This window comes from Cervus elaphus, chromosome 2 (assembly GCF_910594005.1).
Source record: "Cervus elaphus chromosome 2, mCerEla1.1, whole genome shotgun sequence".
Classification (NCBI taxonomy): domain Eukaryota; kingdom Metazoa; phylum Chordata; class Mammalia; order Artiodactyla; family Cervidae; genus Cervus; species Cervus elaphus.
Genome location: NC_057816.1, coordinates 10,236,174 through 10,250,958, shown reverse-complemented (window position 1 = coordinate 10,250,958; position 14,785 = coordinate 10,236,174). Strand labels below are relative to the sequence as shown.

The window sequence follows — 14,785 nt, the reverse complement described above, 5'->3', positions numbered from 1 at the left end:
GACCTTATCCTACAGGCCCTAGCTGTCCTTTACTTGTCTGCCTTCCTACTGAACTTTGGGCTCCATTTTAACGGGTATCCCCAGACCCTAGCACAGTCCAGGGGCCCTTCCAGTTCTGACAGATTTCAGCCCTAGGGCCCTTCTCTGAAATCATCAGGCCCAGTGGAATACCTAGTCTCTGCCTGGTCTCTTGCTATATCCTCCCAAAGGACCTGCTGGGTATGTGCCCACATTCTGAAAGCTTCGATGAAGTCACCTGGCCTTTCTGAACTTTTTTCTGTTTGGCCACACCACGTGGCATGTGGGATCTTGGTTCCCAGACCAGGGATCGAACCCTCCAGTGGAAGCTGGGAGTCTTAACAACTGAACCACCAGGGAAGTCTCCCTTTCTCAACTTTGATGCTTGTATTTATTTACAGTCTCTGGAGTCAACCCTCTGCCATGCTACCCTGGGTACCCACCCCAACACACACACACTTTGGGTGCTCTTGTCACCATGATTCATGTTGCACCCCATGAGCTTATACCCAGCCACATGGCATACCCATGTCACCCAGTCCAGGCTCAGTCATGCCCACCTTGGCCAAATCAGCAGAGGCCTGGTTCCACAAAAGTCAGCCTTGGACAGGGGGCAAGAGTAGGGTGGTGCGCTTGTCTTGGCAAGGCTGGGCAGGCAGGGGCTGGGATTGCCTCCTTGTGGGAGTGGAGACTGGTGTCTGCCTTGCCTCTCATGCCGCAGACACTCACTTCACCCACACCCAGCGAGGCTAAACAAGCACAGTGCTCTGTCTGCTGGAGGTTGAGGCAAAAGCTTGAGTTTCAGGCTGCACTGAGTAGGGGGTAGGAGGGTCTGGGACAGGATACAGAAGCTCCTTAGGAAGTCCTTGTAGCCTGGGGCAGAGGAGAGGCTAAAGTATAAAGAACACCCTGGGGCTAACCAAGCTGGGAGTCAGTAGAATGCGGAAGGGTGATTCATTGACTTTCTGGGAAGGGCAGTAGGGGCAGTCCAGGCAAGCTGGTTTTTCTGGCTGAGCCAACAGATGGGGCCTCAGTGGTCAGCAGAGGGGAGTCCTACATGTCCCAGGAAGAGGGGAAGGACCCAGAAGACCTCATCGTTATGATGGAGAAGGCCCTAGTCAACCTGGGCGGCTACCAGTGTCCCTGGCTCCTATTTCCTGCCTGTACTGCGGGTTGCAGCCCCACCCCTCTCTAACTACCAGCATCCCCAGGACTCCTGCGGGTACCAAAATCCAAAGATGCAAAAAAAAAAAAAAAAAAAAATCCAAAGATGTCCAGTTCTGTTCAGTCACTCATTCGTGTCCGACTCTTGGTGACCCCATGGACTGCAGCACGCCAGGCCTCCCTGTCCATCACCAACTCCCGGACTTTGCTCAAACTCATGCCCATTGAGTCAGTGATGCCATCCAACCATCTCATCCTCTGTTGTCCCCTTCTCCTCTCACCTTCAATCTTTCCCAAGTCCCTTATATAAAACGATGTAGTATTGGGACTTCCCTTCAGTCTGGTGGTTAAGACTCTGTGCTTCCACTGCAGGGGGCATGGGTTCCATCCTTCATGGGGGAACTAAGATCCCACATGCTATGTGGCACTGCCAAAAAATAAAATGAAAGAAAATAAAGTGGTGTGGTATTTGCATATAACCTATGCACATCTTCCTGTGTACTTTAAATTGTCTCTAGGTTACTTATGATACCTAATACAATGTAAATGTTATGTAAATATGCCAGGCACATGGCAATTTCAAGTTTTGCATCTTGGAACTTTCTAGAATTTTCTTCAAAAATATTCTTGATCCGTTGGTTGAATCTGTGGCCAAGGAAGCCACAGATATGAATGATTGTAATCTCTTTTCTGCCTGTCTCAGCTTTATGAAATGCAAAGGTAAGCGCTTTACTCCTCCACTTAGAACAACTGCCAGGCTCTACTCTGCCCTCAGGATAAAAGTCCAGGTCCACCGTGGAGGGAGAGGCCCTGCCCATCTGCCACCCACTCTCCCCCGGGTCCTCCTCTTCAGCTATTCCTTGCTGCCCAGGAGCAGTCCCCTATACCTCGGGGCTTGTGACAGCTGGTCCCTCTGTCCAGGCTGTGTGCTGCCCTGACTTTTCTGTCTGAAGACAACCCAGCCTTTGACACCCAGCTCACATAGCTTCCATGATGTTTCCCTATCGCCCTGCAGAGCTGAGAATTTCCATTCTTTGTGCCCTCCTGTGCTCTGAACATTTCTCCAGGGCCATAGGCAGTGACCTGTTCTGTACCTGCCTCCCGCACCAGAAGAGGAGCTCCTGGCCTGTTCACCTGGGCAGTGCCTCACATTCCCCACTACAAGACCCTCAAAGCGCCAGGCTCCCAGGCTACCGAGAACTGTGTGTTGGATTCATTTAAGAGGCCAGCTCTTACTCACCTGTCCTGTTATTGTGGGATAGGCCTTCCACCTCTTGCCTTGTAGGTTTGCTTTTTCCATCTTAAGCCCAGCTCTTCCTGCTCTTCACGAGGAAGATGCAGAGAGTACATGAGCCTCTGTGGGGTCTGAGGATTATTTCCTGGCAGAGAGCTGAGGACACTGCAGGGCGGAGTGGTCTGTGACCACTTGGACCATGGGGACAGTGATGGCATGTGGGATCAGGAGCTCCCTGCTCTGTGGACCTGTTCCCTTTGCCTGTGATGGTGGCCACAGAGAGTTTCCTCGGCTGGAGGAATTTGTGGGAGGTCACTAGGGGCCAGGGAGGAAAACTAGAAGGATGGATTCTCTCTACGTGGAATCCACTGACAGTCCAGTGGTTAGGATTTGAAGCTTTCACTGCTGGGGCATGCATGCATGTGTGTTCAGTTGTGTCTGACTCTTCGTGACACCTTGGACTATAGCCCTCCAGGTTCTTCTGTCCATAAAATTCTCCAGGCAAGAGTACTTGAGTAGGTTGCCATTTCCTCCTCCAGGGCATCTTCCCAACCCAGGGACTGAACCTGTGTCTCCTGCATAGAAGGTGGATTCTTTACCAACTACACCACCTAGGAATCAGCCTCACTACTGGGGACCAAGGTTTAATCCCTGGTTTAGGAAACTAAGATTCAGCAAGCTGCATGGTGCAGCCAAAAAAAAAAAGCAATGTGCTTCCTGGAGATGGGATTAGAGCATTCTCAGAATCATTACATCCTACAAACATAACATGCCAGAGAGTTTACATAAAGTAAGTTGACACCTTATTGTGGCTGAAACCAACCACATCTCTTGAGTAGGAGGTGGGGCAGGTCCTGGTACTAGAAGCACTCTCCACTTTTCAGAGAAGGAAACTGATGGTCAGAGTGGTTTGGTTCAGTGACTGCTGGGCTGGACGTCCCACAGCTGGGTAAGAGGCAAGGCCGTGTGACTAATTCAGAGTCTAATTGTGGGGTAATTTTCCAGATCTGCGGCCCTGATTGTTGTTGTTCAGTCACTAAGTCATATCTGACTCTGCAACTCCATGGTCTGCAGCATGCCAGGCTTCTCTGTCCTTCACTGTCTCTTGAGTTTGCTCAAATTTATGTCCATTGAGTTGGTGATGCTATCTAACTATCTCATCCTCTGCCATCCCCTTCTCCTTTTGCTATCAATCTTTCCCAGCATCAGGGTCTTTTTCAATGAATTGGCTCTTTGAATCAGGTGGCCAAAGTATTGGAGCTTCAGCTTCAGCGTCAGTCCTTTCGATGAGTATTCAGGGTTGATTTCCTTGAGGATTGACTGGTTTGATCTCCTTGCTGTCCAAAGGACTCTCAAGAGTCTTCTTTAGAATCACAGTTCAAAAAGCATCAGTTCTTCAGCCCTCAGCTGCCTTTATGGTCCAACTGTCATGTTTGTACATGACTACTGGAAAAACCATAGCTTTGACTGTATGGACCTTGGTCGGCAAAATGAAGTCTCTGCTTTTTAATATGCTGTCTAGCTTTGTCACAGCTTTTCTTCCAAGGAGCAAGTATGTAGTACAATTCTCATAGTCCATGACCCTGGACCACAAAGCATGGAGAAAGAAAACCTTTGAGATTCCAGTTGCCTGGAGACTGAAATATGCTTGTAGGTAGAGAGCAGTTCCTCAGCTCCAAATCCAGGCGAAGGCAAGCCAGCCCCCATCTTTGACCAGCTTTAGGATGCCCCAGTTGGCAGTCAACACTTGACACTTTCAAAGCTGCAATTCCACTAGCAGATATTACAGGCAGTTTTTAAAACCAGTAAGCTGATTTGGTTAGTAACCAGAGTCTGTTTGCTTGGTGGGAGTTTTGTGATGCTTTAGAAGGCATCGTTAGGGAACCCATGACAAGGTTCAGGCTGTGTACTTGGTCTTGAGTTATCTCCCAAGCTTGGTGCTCGTGGCTAGCAGGGCTAAGAGGTGACCGGAAGGCCTGGAGACCCTTGGCTATTCCATGGCATCTCTGAGTGGGGCAGCTGGATCCAGACCCACCCCTGAGCCCTGAGAGTACTCTGGGCTTGTTGCTATTTAGTTGCTAAGTCATATCCAACTCTTTGCAACCCCGTGGACTGCAGATTGTCAGGCTCCTCTGTCCACAGGATTTCCCAGGCAAGAATATTGGAGTGGGTTGCCATTTCCTTCTCCAGGGGATCTTCCCGACCCAGGGATCGAACTCACGTCTCCTCCTAGAATATACTACTCACAGGGACCAAGGCTAGCTCCTCACATGCCTGTGTGCCCCGTGGGCCTGAGCTCCCCTTGGACACACCACGGTTGGGGAGCTGTCAGTAATGCCTCTTCCCAGGGTTTGCAGCCCTGGGAGATTCCTCAGATTCCCAGGGAGAATCTGGGAATCGTGTGAACTTTCCCAAAAGAAAAGTCTGGGTCCCTGCCACTGAGGCTGCCCACACATCAGGGCACATAGGACCTGCTTCCCAACTGGGGCAATGCCAATCCCTCAGCAGGGCCTCAGCCCACCCTTGGCCTTTTCAGCAGAGAATTCACCCACCGTTCAGACAGAGCACGTGGTCTAGGGCAGATGCCTGTGCCCGACCCAGGGGAACCTTCCCAAGGGAGGGTACAACGTGCTCTTTCCCTTCCCTTCTTTTAGTTCTCACTGCACGGATGACATTCCAACCCCCTTTCAAATATCCCTGCCTTTTGTAATTCTTTGGAGTCAGTTGGAATTCAGCAGCTCTCTCTATTTTTTTTTTTTTTTTATACTTGCTCACATGTCCAGCTGTCCTTTCAGTACTGTGGGTGTGTATGTGGTGGTAGTGGCAGCAATCCAGATATTTTGCTATTTCTGAAATTGATGATTTCCCCAAGATCCACCCCTACTTCCCCACATCCACCCCAACTTCTAGGTATTGGATCCAAATTTTCCTTCAGGGAGGCATTCCGCCACCTGCCCCCCACCCCCATTCCAGTCCCTGCCCTGTGCTATCATTAGAATGGCCTCTGTCCCCACATTTGGAGAGAGACACAAATGCAACACATTTTCCAGTCAATTTCCTTTTTTTTACATATTCTTTTTTTAAAAAAATCTTATTTTATTTGGCCATGCCGGGCAGCAGGCAGGATCTTAGTTCTCCAACCAGGAATCGCACCTGTGTTCTCTGCATTGAGAGCTCAGAGTCTTAACCACTCGACTGCTGGGGAATTGCCCAACTTACTTTTTTTTTTTTTCCAACTTACTTTTTAAATCACCTAAAGGGCAACTAATTCCTTCATGGGTCACAGCATTTTTCAAGCCAGGAAGTTCGTTTATAGATGACCTAATCTAATTTAGTCATTCAGTCAATGTTTTTAAATGCTGGTTTTGGGCCAGGCCCTAGATAAAGAAACGGAGGCCCACCGAGAGGAGAGGCCTGACTCAGGGCTTCACAGAAGATGTGTTGTCGAGCCAGTGACCAGGACGTAGGCCTCCTGACCCCCAAGCCAGCATTCTCTCGTTATATTTGTCTGCTTCCCGAGATTAAATCCCAGTGCAGTGCGTGCAGATGGATATGCGAGCGTGAGAAAGATGGAGGACTAGATGCTCAGCAGTGAGCACTGCTTCCTGGGCAAAGCAGACAAAGTGGTCAAGGCAGCAGAGAAAGGGACAGAGGAGAAGGAGAAGATACCGGGCTGTCCACAATCAAAACCGCATTTATGAAGAACTCAGCACACACACATACTTGAAAATCACATACACATACACACCCCTTGCCCTGTAGGGAACAACTAAAGAAGCAATCAAACAATTCAGTTATGCAGTCAGTACTGGGTTGAGCCATGGAGCTGCAGTGACAAGTGAGTTCCAATCGTGTCTGACCACAATCCCTTCGAGCATCTGTAATGACTACCTTGCCGGCCATACCTGCTGGCTACAAGGGCTGCACTGAGCCCTGACGTCAACTCCCTATGGGGCCCTGGGGCAAGTGAGCAGCAATTAGCAACTGATCGTGGGGCCTGTGGAAACACTGCCTGGACCTGGCCAGAACAGATTCCAGAGTCAGAGGGGATTGGAGCTGGAATCAAACCAAGCGGGCACCTGTGGCGGGACCATCAAGGATCCTTGCTCTGCTGTCCCCCTCAAACCCCGCCCCCCCCCCCCCACCCAGTCTGGCTCACCCTTGTCTTTTTTTCCCTTTTCTTGGGGCTACACTGCAGGGCCCATGGGATCTTTTTCCCTGACCAGGGATTGAACTTATGCCCCCCTGCAGTGGAAGCGCAGAGTCTTAGCCACTGGACTTCAAGGGAAGTCCCTCACTCTAGTCTTTCTGAACTTCACTGACCTTTCACCGAATTTGCTACCAGCAGCTGCCCCCGAGTGCCGGGCACAGTTGTCTGACAGGTGGCCGAGCCAGCTGGGGCTGCAGGAGGTCTCAGTCTTCCCGATGTCTCCCCCTGGCGTCCCACCTCACCCACTCCCGCCCTGACTGTGTCCCGCTGGCCCCTGTGGGCCCCACCTCTGTGCCTTTTCTTATCTTTCTTCCCCAGAGCCATGCCCTTAGGCCTATCAAAGGCCTGCCCTTCTTTCCATCTCCCCTGGTCTGGATCCTGCTTCTGCTGAGGAGTCTTGCAGGGTTCAGAGCTAATGTCTTTCTTCCTCTGACCTTGGTCCCTTCACCCTTTATTGAATGACAGCGGGCACTGATGTCATTCCATCACCATCCCTCCGTGGCCTCGAGGCCGAGGGCTCAGGGGACACAGGAACCTTGCTTTCTTCTCTGCTCCCAGTACGCAAGCCTGAGCCCTGGCACACGGCAGGTGCTCAGTGCAAACTCCGGTTGCGTGGAATTGAACTGCTGTGAAAAGGAGGAATCCTTTTGTCCCAGGAAGGTCCCTCCTTCCCTCAAACATGGTTCTTTGCACTTAACTAAGAATTAGGAAGGACCCCTCCTGCATTTCTGAATAGAAGCCCAGAATGGGAACCTCAGAGGTGAAATTGGAATTGGTCTCATAGGATCTTAGTTCCCCAGGGATCAAATCAGTGCTCCTTGCAGTGGAAGCATGGAGTCCTAATCACTGGACTTTCAGGGAAGTCCCTGCCTAAAGCCCTTTAGCTGAAATTTCCTGTATTCCAAGGTCAGGCATCCTCAGTGAGCCCAAGCTCTGCCCAGCTGGTTGGGTTAAAGTCAATTCTCTTTCTTAAAAATGAATCCAATAATAATAAAAATTAATGCTTAATAATAAAAACAAATAATAATAAAAAACTAATACTTACAAGATATGCCAATCATTTGCCAGATAAGAAAACTGATGCACAGAATTACAAAGTGACTTGCCCAAGGACAACTGCACTTCAGATCCAAAGCCCACATACTCTTTTTCTTTTTAATTTTAATTTTTTTTTTTTTTTTTGCCACAAGGCTCGTGGGATCTCAGTTCCCCAACCAGGGATAGAACCTGGGCCCAGCAGTGAAAGCTCAGAGTCCTAACCACTGGACCACAAGGGAATTTCCAGACCCCACACTCTAACTCCTCCTAGTTCCCCTCCCATTGCCCAGGTTACTCAGGCCTCTGCTAAAGCCCATGCTCTGCTCACCGCTCCCCTGTCTTTGCCCAGAACCCATCATGGGGTGTCTTACAGTGGGGTTAGTAAATGGTTATGCAATGGGTGAATGGGGTTTGGGCATTCTGTCTGCTTACCCAACTTACTGCTAGGAGGGTGTGGAGGGCATAAGAGGGAGGAACAAAAGTGCTGGGCCCAGCAGCACAGACACTCCCATCCCAAGCCCAGCTTCCTGGACACCCTGATCCTCTCGGCCACCTCTAGGGAAAGGAATGTTTCTCTAAAGCTCTCGGGTTTCAGGTTGGCTCTGTCACAGTGAGTGAAAGGTCAGACGGCCTGAGTGCAGTTGCCTCTTGGCCAACCCCTAAGAAAGTGCTCTAGGGAAGGGCTTCTGAGGTTGTGCTCGAGGTGGATGTCAGGCAGGAGACAGGTGGGCCCCTGGGGTTGGACAGCTGGAGTCTGTCAAGTGGAGTAAAACTGAAGCTTTGTTCTCACCCGGACACTCCAAGGACAGAGCTGGTGGCAGACGCTAAGCTCTGTTCTGATAAAAATGCAATGACCCCTCCTGAGTTCAAGGAAAGCTTCCCTGTCTGCACACATGCAGGAAGGCTCCTTGGGGATCAAAAGGAGAGGGGGCTCCACCCCATAAGCGTGGGCACACACCTACAAACCCAAGATGGAGGTGAGATCCGTCTTAGCAAAAAGTTGAGCACGCATGTTGGGGAGGGTCCTAAGACAGGTCAAATGTGAAAAAGAAACAAGTTGGGACTTCCCTGGTGGTCCAGTGGCTAAGACTCTGCATCCCCAATGCAGGGGCCCCAGGTTCCATCCCTAGTCAGGGAACTAGGTCCCACACACCGCACAAACACTCGACAAAGCCAAATAAATATTTACAATTTAAAACACAAACAAACAAGCAAAGGTAAACAAAGACCCGGAAGGACTGCCCTAGGTAAGTGATTTGTATCACCTCTTTATGACACTCCTCTTTCAGGACACCTGCGTTCCTCTCTGGGTGTGCATTTCTGCCTAACTTCTGACTTAAGTAAATAAGCTATTTCTCTGCGTGCTCTCCTAAATGTTGTGCTGTGTCTTAATAATAAATTTTGTACCTGTTTGTACAGTTTTTGCCTCCTAGAAACAAATTCTTGCTTTCAAACAGGGGAAAGAGCCAGGACCACTGTTCTAGCCTCTAGCCCCTGGTGGTCTAGTGGTGAGGATGCCTGGTTTTAACCCAAACTACCCAGGTTTGATTCCTGGGCAAGGAGCTAAGGTCTCTCTTCTGGATTCTTTCCGGGATCAGAGGGATGAGAGAGGTGGGAGGGCTACCTCAGTCAGGATGGTTTTGATTTCAGACAACAAAACTCAACCCACACTAGCGGAGCAACAAAGGGGATTTGTTGGCTCTTGTAGCTGAGAAATCAAGTGGGCTTCAGGCATGGTTCCATCAGGGAACCATCTATCTCTCTGTGATTCTCTCTGGGATATGCTCCCATTCATGAAGCTTCTCCCTCAGGCTATCTTTCAGCAGCCTCCAGGGTTCTTCCAGAGGTGACGTCAGATGTATCACTCTCACCCCTTCCATTTCCCAAGCATTGTCTCATCAGGTCTTTTTTGAGTCAGTGCTGCCTCTCAGAGTGTCTGATTCTACATGGCTGCTTAAGTAAATCTAGAAGATGGCATTGATGAGTCTTTCTAAGCAGCATTTGGGCCCCACTGGAGACAGGAGGAGTTTCTACCAAGTGCTCTTTTGTCTGGCTTGCTGCTATCATTTTACCAAATAATACAGTTATCTCAGAGGCGGGACATTGGAGCTGGGGTGCCCAGACCTGTGCCCTTCAGAGTTCTACTACCCAAGTGTCTGTCTGAAGACCTATGGGGGCCCAGCACTCTGATTTTCGAGGCTCCACTGCGTATCACAGCAAATACATTAAAATGTAGGTACCCCCCTCATTCAACTTAATGGAAAAGTAACCAAAAATAGTTGAACTCAACTGCAGTTGAATAGATGACAGTGTCACAGTTTATAAACACATGCTTAAAAAATAAAAAAAAATTTTTTTTTGCTATGCCATGTGGCTTGCGGGATCTTAGCTCCCTCCACAGGGATTGAACCCAGCCCCTCGGCAGTGGACGTGCAGAGTCCTAACCACTGGACCGCCAGGAAATTCTCAATATTTACTTTTATTCTTTTATTGTTTTTCTTTCTTCTTCTTTTTTTTCTTTACCATCACATCACTCCTTTGTTTTTGGCAATCACATACCTCACCTATCCCCAACCTTTCCTCCTCCCGGTTTCTTTTTAAAAATTTAAAAAAAAAATTTATTATTTTGGTTGCACTGGGTTTTCGTTGCTGCGCTTGGCCTTCTCTAGTTGCAGCGAGTGGGGCCCACTCTTTTTTGCGGAGTCCAGGTTCTAGGCACACAGGTTTCAGTAGTTGCAGCACGCGGGCTTGGTAGTTGTGGCTCATGGGCTTCGTTGCTTGGCAAAATGTGGGATCTTCCGGGACCAGGGTCCAACCCGTGTCACTTGCATTGGCAGGCAGATTCCTATCCTCTACCACCAAGGAAGTCTTGCTATTCTCTTTTTGAGTTTAGGGACCAACATGTTTTCTTGGGCCTTGGCAAAGCTCATGAGCACTAGGCCCAGGGCCTGTGGTGCTTATGATGGAGAACTGACTGGGTGATTTGCGCGCATGCACCTGATCGGACATGTCTGGTCCTGGACTTCCCCGGTGGCTCAGACTGTAAGGCGTCTGTCTACAATGCGGGAGACCCGGATTCGATCCCTGGGTCGGGAAGATCCCCTGGAGAAGGAACAACCCACTCCAGTACTCTTGCCTGGAAAATCCCATGGACGGAAGAGTCTGGTAGGCTACAGTCCGTGGGGTCACTACGAGTCGGACATGACTGAGCAACTTCACTTCACTTCACTTCACCTGATCGGACACCAGGCCTGGAGCCAGACCTACGGAAGTTGGTCCCAACTCTGCTGCTAACTAGCTAAGTGGACTTGGGCAAGTTGCCAGTCTCTCTGGGCCTCCATGTGGTCAGCTGTCAATGGGAGATAAGGACGCTTGCACTTCTTCCCTGTATACCTCCTGGAGGAGCATTCCTTCCAGCTGGCATTGCAAAGAGGATTAACTGGAAGTTACTTGAGAGCCATGTAAACTCAGTTTCTTTGGGATCCATTTAACAGGGCTTCCCTGGTGGCTCAGATTGTAAAGAATCTGCCTGTAAGGGAGGAGACCCAGGTTCGATCCCTGAGTTGGGAAGTTCCCCTGGAGAAGGGAATGACTACCCACTCCAGTATTCTTGCCTGGAGAATTCCACAGACAGAAGAGCCTGGTGGGCTACAGTCCTTGGGGTCTCAAAGAGTCAGACAGGACTGAGTGACTCACACACACGCACCAATAACAGACATTAGTTGACTGTCCCCTTTTAGCCAAGCTTCCACCAGTTCTGATGGGATGAGTTTGCCGAGCGCCATGCCTCACAGTGGTCCAGGCACACAACTTGGCATCAGCAGCGATGTGAGATATGAGAAAAGGGGATGGCGGGATTCAGGAGCATGGGCTGAGAGCCATGCAAGAGCCCAACAACGGAAGGGCCCTGTGCCTGCAGAGGAAGGTAACATATCCACACCCAGTCAGTTCTGCAGTGACTGGGGAAGGCCTGCAAAGCGGCAGGGCGGGGCTGCACATGCATCTTAGCCCCAGTGAGCCACTCCCTTCTTTGTTGGATTTGCCCCTGACGCTTTCACTGTGCACCCAAGGGTGCCATGTCTGGTCTGGGCAGCACAGGGTGGGACCTCCTTTGAAGATCAAGTGTGGGGAAGGTTGGGTTAACCAAGGCAAAGGATCAGCCTCTCCACCACAGGAATCACTTTAAAAGTGAAAGTGAAACTTAGTTGCTCAGTCAAGTCTGACTCTTTTGCGACCCCATGGACTGTAGCCTGCCAGGCTCCTCCATCCATGGAATTCTCCAGGCACGAATCCTGGAATGGGTTGCCCTTTCCTTCTCCAGGGGATCTTCCCGACCCAGGGATCAAACCAGGGTCTTCCACATTGCAGGCCGATTCTTTACTGTCTGAGTCACCAGGGAAGCCCACATCACATTAAAAAATCATAGTAAAAATCACCTGACATTTGGGACTTCCTTGGTGGTCCAGTGGTTAAGACTTAAGACCTTCCAATGCAGGGGATGGGGGTTCGATCCCTGGTCAGGGAGCTAAGATCGCACGTGTCTTGAGGCCAAAAAACCAAAACATACAACAGGGGCAATATTGTAACAAATTCAATAAAGACTTTAAAAAAAAATTATCCACATCAAACAACAACAACAACAAAAAGACATGGATAGATTATCCTTTTTTTTTTTTTTTTGACAGGAAATAGCATTTATTGGTGAGCATGATTAAGGAGGGAACAGAGCTGATGCTCATGAGTGCAGGGCCCGCCATTTGTCCAGGGGACCACGATTAGGGATGTATTTGACCCCACAGCCGTCCGGGATGAGTCGCTTTTCTGACACCATATTCTCAAATTCATCCGCATTAAACTTGGTAAATCCCCACTTCTTGGAGATGTGGATCTTCTGACAGCCAGGGAACTTGAACTTGGCCCGGCGGAGGGCTTCAATCACATGCTCCTTGTTCTGTAGCTTGGTGCGGATGGACATTATGACCTGGCCAATGTGGACCCTGGCCACTGTGCCCTGGGGCCTTCCAAAGGCACCGCGCATACCTGTCTGGAGTCTAGGTTGAGAAACAGCAGGCCAGTCATGAATGCCCACTAGGAAGAGTTGTCTCCAAGGTCCCTTAGGGCTACCTGTACAGGCAACAGGCTGCATACACTACCAAGGAGGCTGCTATTTGCAGCCCTTGCACACTGGGCCCCCATGGGGAAAAGAGCACAGTCGGCTTAATTGGCTGCAAATGATTATCCTTTCTAAAAGTATACATGGGACTTCCCTGGTCAAGAATCCACGTGTCAATGCAGGAAACACAGGTTCCATCCCTGATCCGGGAAGATCCCACAGCCAGGGAACAGCTACATCTGTGCGCCAAGCTATTGAACCTGTGCTCTAGAGCCTGGGAGCCGCAACTACTGAAGCCCACACTCCCTAGATCCTGTGCCCTGCAATGAGAGAAGCGACTGTGATAAGAAGCTCATGCCCCTCAACTAGATAGTAGCCCCTGCTCACTGCAACTAGAGAAAAGCCCATGCAGCAACAAAGACCACTTGCAGCCAAAAATAAAATAAATAAAATAAAAAATTAAAAATACACGTGAAAACATTAACTCAATTTACATCGTCATACAACAGTTCTCAAGAGCTTTATATCTTAAACAACTGAAACTTTATTTCCCACTGAACAACTTCCTATTTTCCCTTCCCCTAGACTCTGGCACCCACCATTCTATTTCTAGGAGTTTGATTGGGGCTTCTCGGAAAGTTCAGCTGATAAAGAATCCACCTGCAATGCAGGAGTCCCCGGTTCAATTCCTAGGTTGGGAAGTTCTCCTGGAGAAGGTATAGGCTACCCACTCCAGTGTTCTTGGGTTTCCCTGGTGGCTCAGACAGTTAAGAATCCACCCACAATGAGGGAGACCTGGGTTCGATCCCTGGTGGGAAGATTCCCTGGAGGAGGGCATGTCAACCCACTGTAGTGTGCTTGCCTGGAGAATCCCATGGACAGAGGGGCCTGGTGGACTACAGTCCGTGGGATCACAAAGAGTCGGACATGACTGACATGACTAAGCACAGCACAGCATAAGTGGAACCATGCAGTAATTTTCCTTTGGTGACTGGCTTATTTCACTTAGTATGAAGTTCATCCACACTGTGCAGATGAGAGGGTTTTCTGCCTTTTTAAAGGCTGAATAATATTCCTCTGTGTGTTTATGCCCCGTTGTCTTCATCCATTCATCTACTGATAGGCATTTGTGTTGCTTCTACTTTTGGGCTATTTTGGGTAAGGCTACAGTGAACATGGGAGCCCAGATATCTCTGAGATTCTATGTTTCAGTGGCTTAATGTCATCAGTTTCATCCATGTAGCATATTGCAGATTTTCCTTTGTTTTGAAGGCTCAATAATGTTCCACTGTATGCATAGATGACATTTTTCCTACCCATTCATCCATCAGTGGACACTTGGGTGGCTTCCATGTTTTAACTACTGTGAGTAATGCTGCTGTGAACATGGGGTCTCTTGGAGACCCTGAGTTCAATTCTTTTTAGCATATACCAAGAAGTGAAATTGCTGGGTCGGATGGTAATTCTATTTTCAACTTTTTGAGGAAGATTCCTCATTCCTTTGATGGCTCCAAAGTACTCCATTGTGTGGATGTACTATTGTTTATTCTGCTTATTGATGGGCACTTGGCATTTTTTCCAGGCTTGCTACTGCTGCTGCTGCTAAGTCGCTTCAGTCGTGTCTGACTCTGTGCGACCCCACAGACAGCAGCCCACCAGGCTCCTCCATTCTTGGGATTCTCCAGGCAAGAGCACTGGAGTGGGTTGCCATTTCCTTCTCCAATGCATGAAAGTGAAAAGTGAAAGTGAAGTCGCTGAGTCGTGTCCGACTCTTAGCGACCCCATGGACTGCAGCCCACCAGGCTCCTCCATCCATGGGACCTTCCAGGCAAGAGCACTGGAGTAGGTTGCCATTACCCTCTCCCCCATATGAACTAGCAGGAATACAAACATACATACAGGAGCAAAAAGTATCACAGGAATGTTCTGTATGCTCCCCAAGAAAATTTACCAAATGAAGATGCTAATATTTATAATAAAATTTTTCTATTAAATAGAATTCTTACCC

The 14,785-nt window shown here is 49.3% G+C and overlaps 1 non-coding gene across 1 annotated transcript; it reads right to left on the bottom strand.

The window, feature by feature from the left end:
* Positions 1 to 12,760: 12,760 nt before the first annotated feature.
* Positions 12,761 to 12,895, bottom strand: LOC122677414. The gene has a single exon (XR_006335774.1). It is a non-coding gene; the product is annotated as a small nucleolar RNA SNORA70 (small nucleolar RNA).
* Positions 12,896 to 14,785: the final 1,890 nt, after the last annotated feature.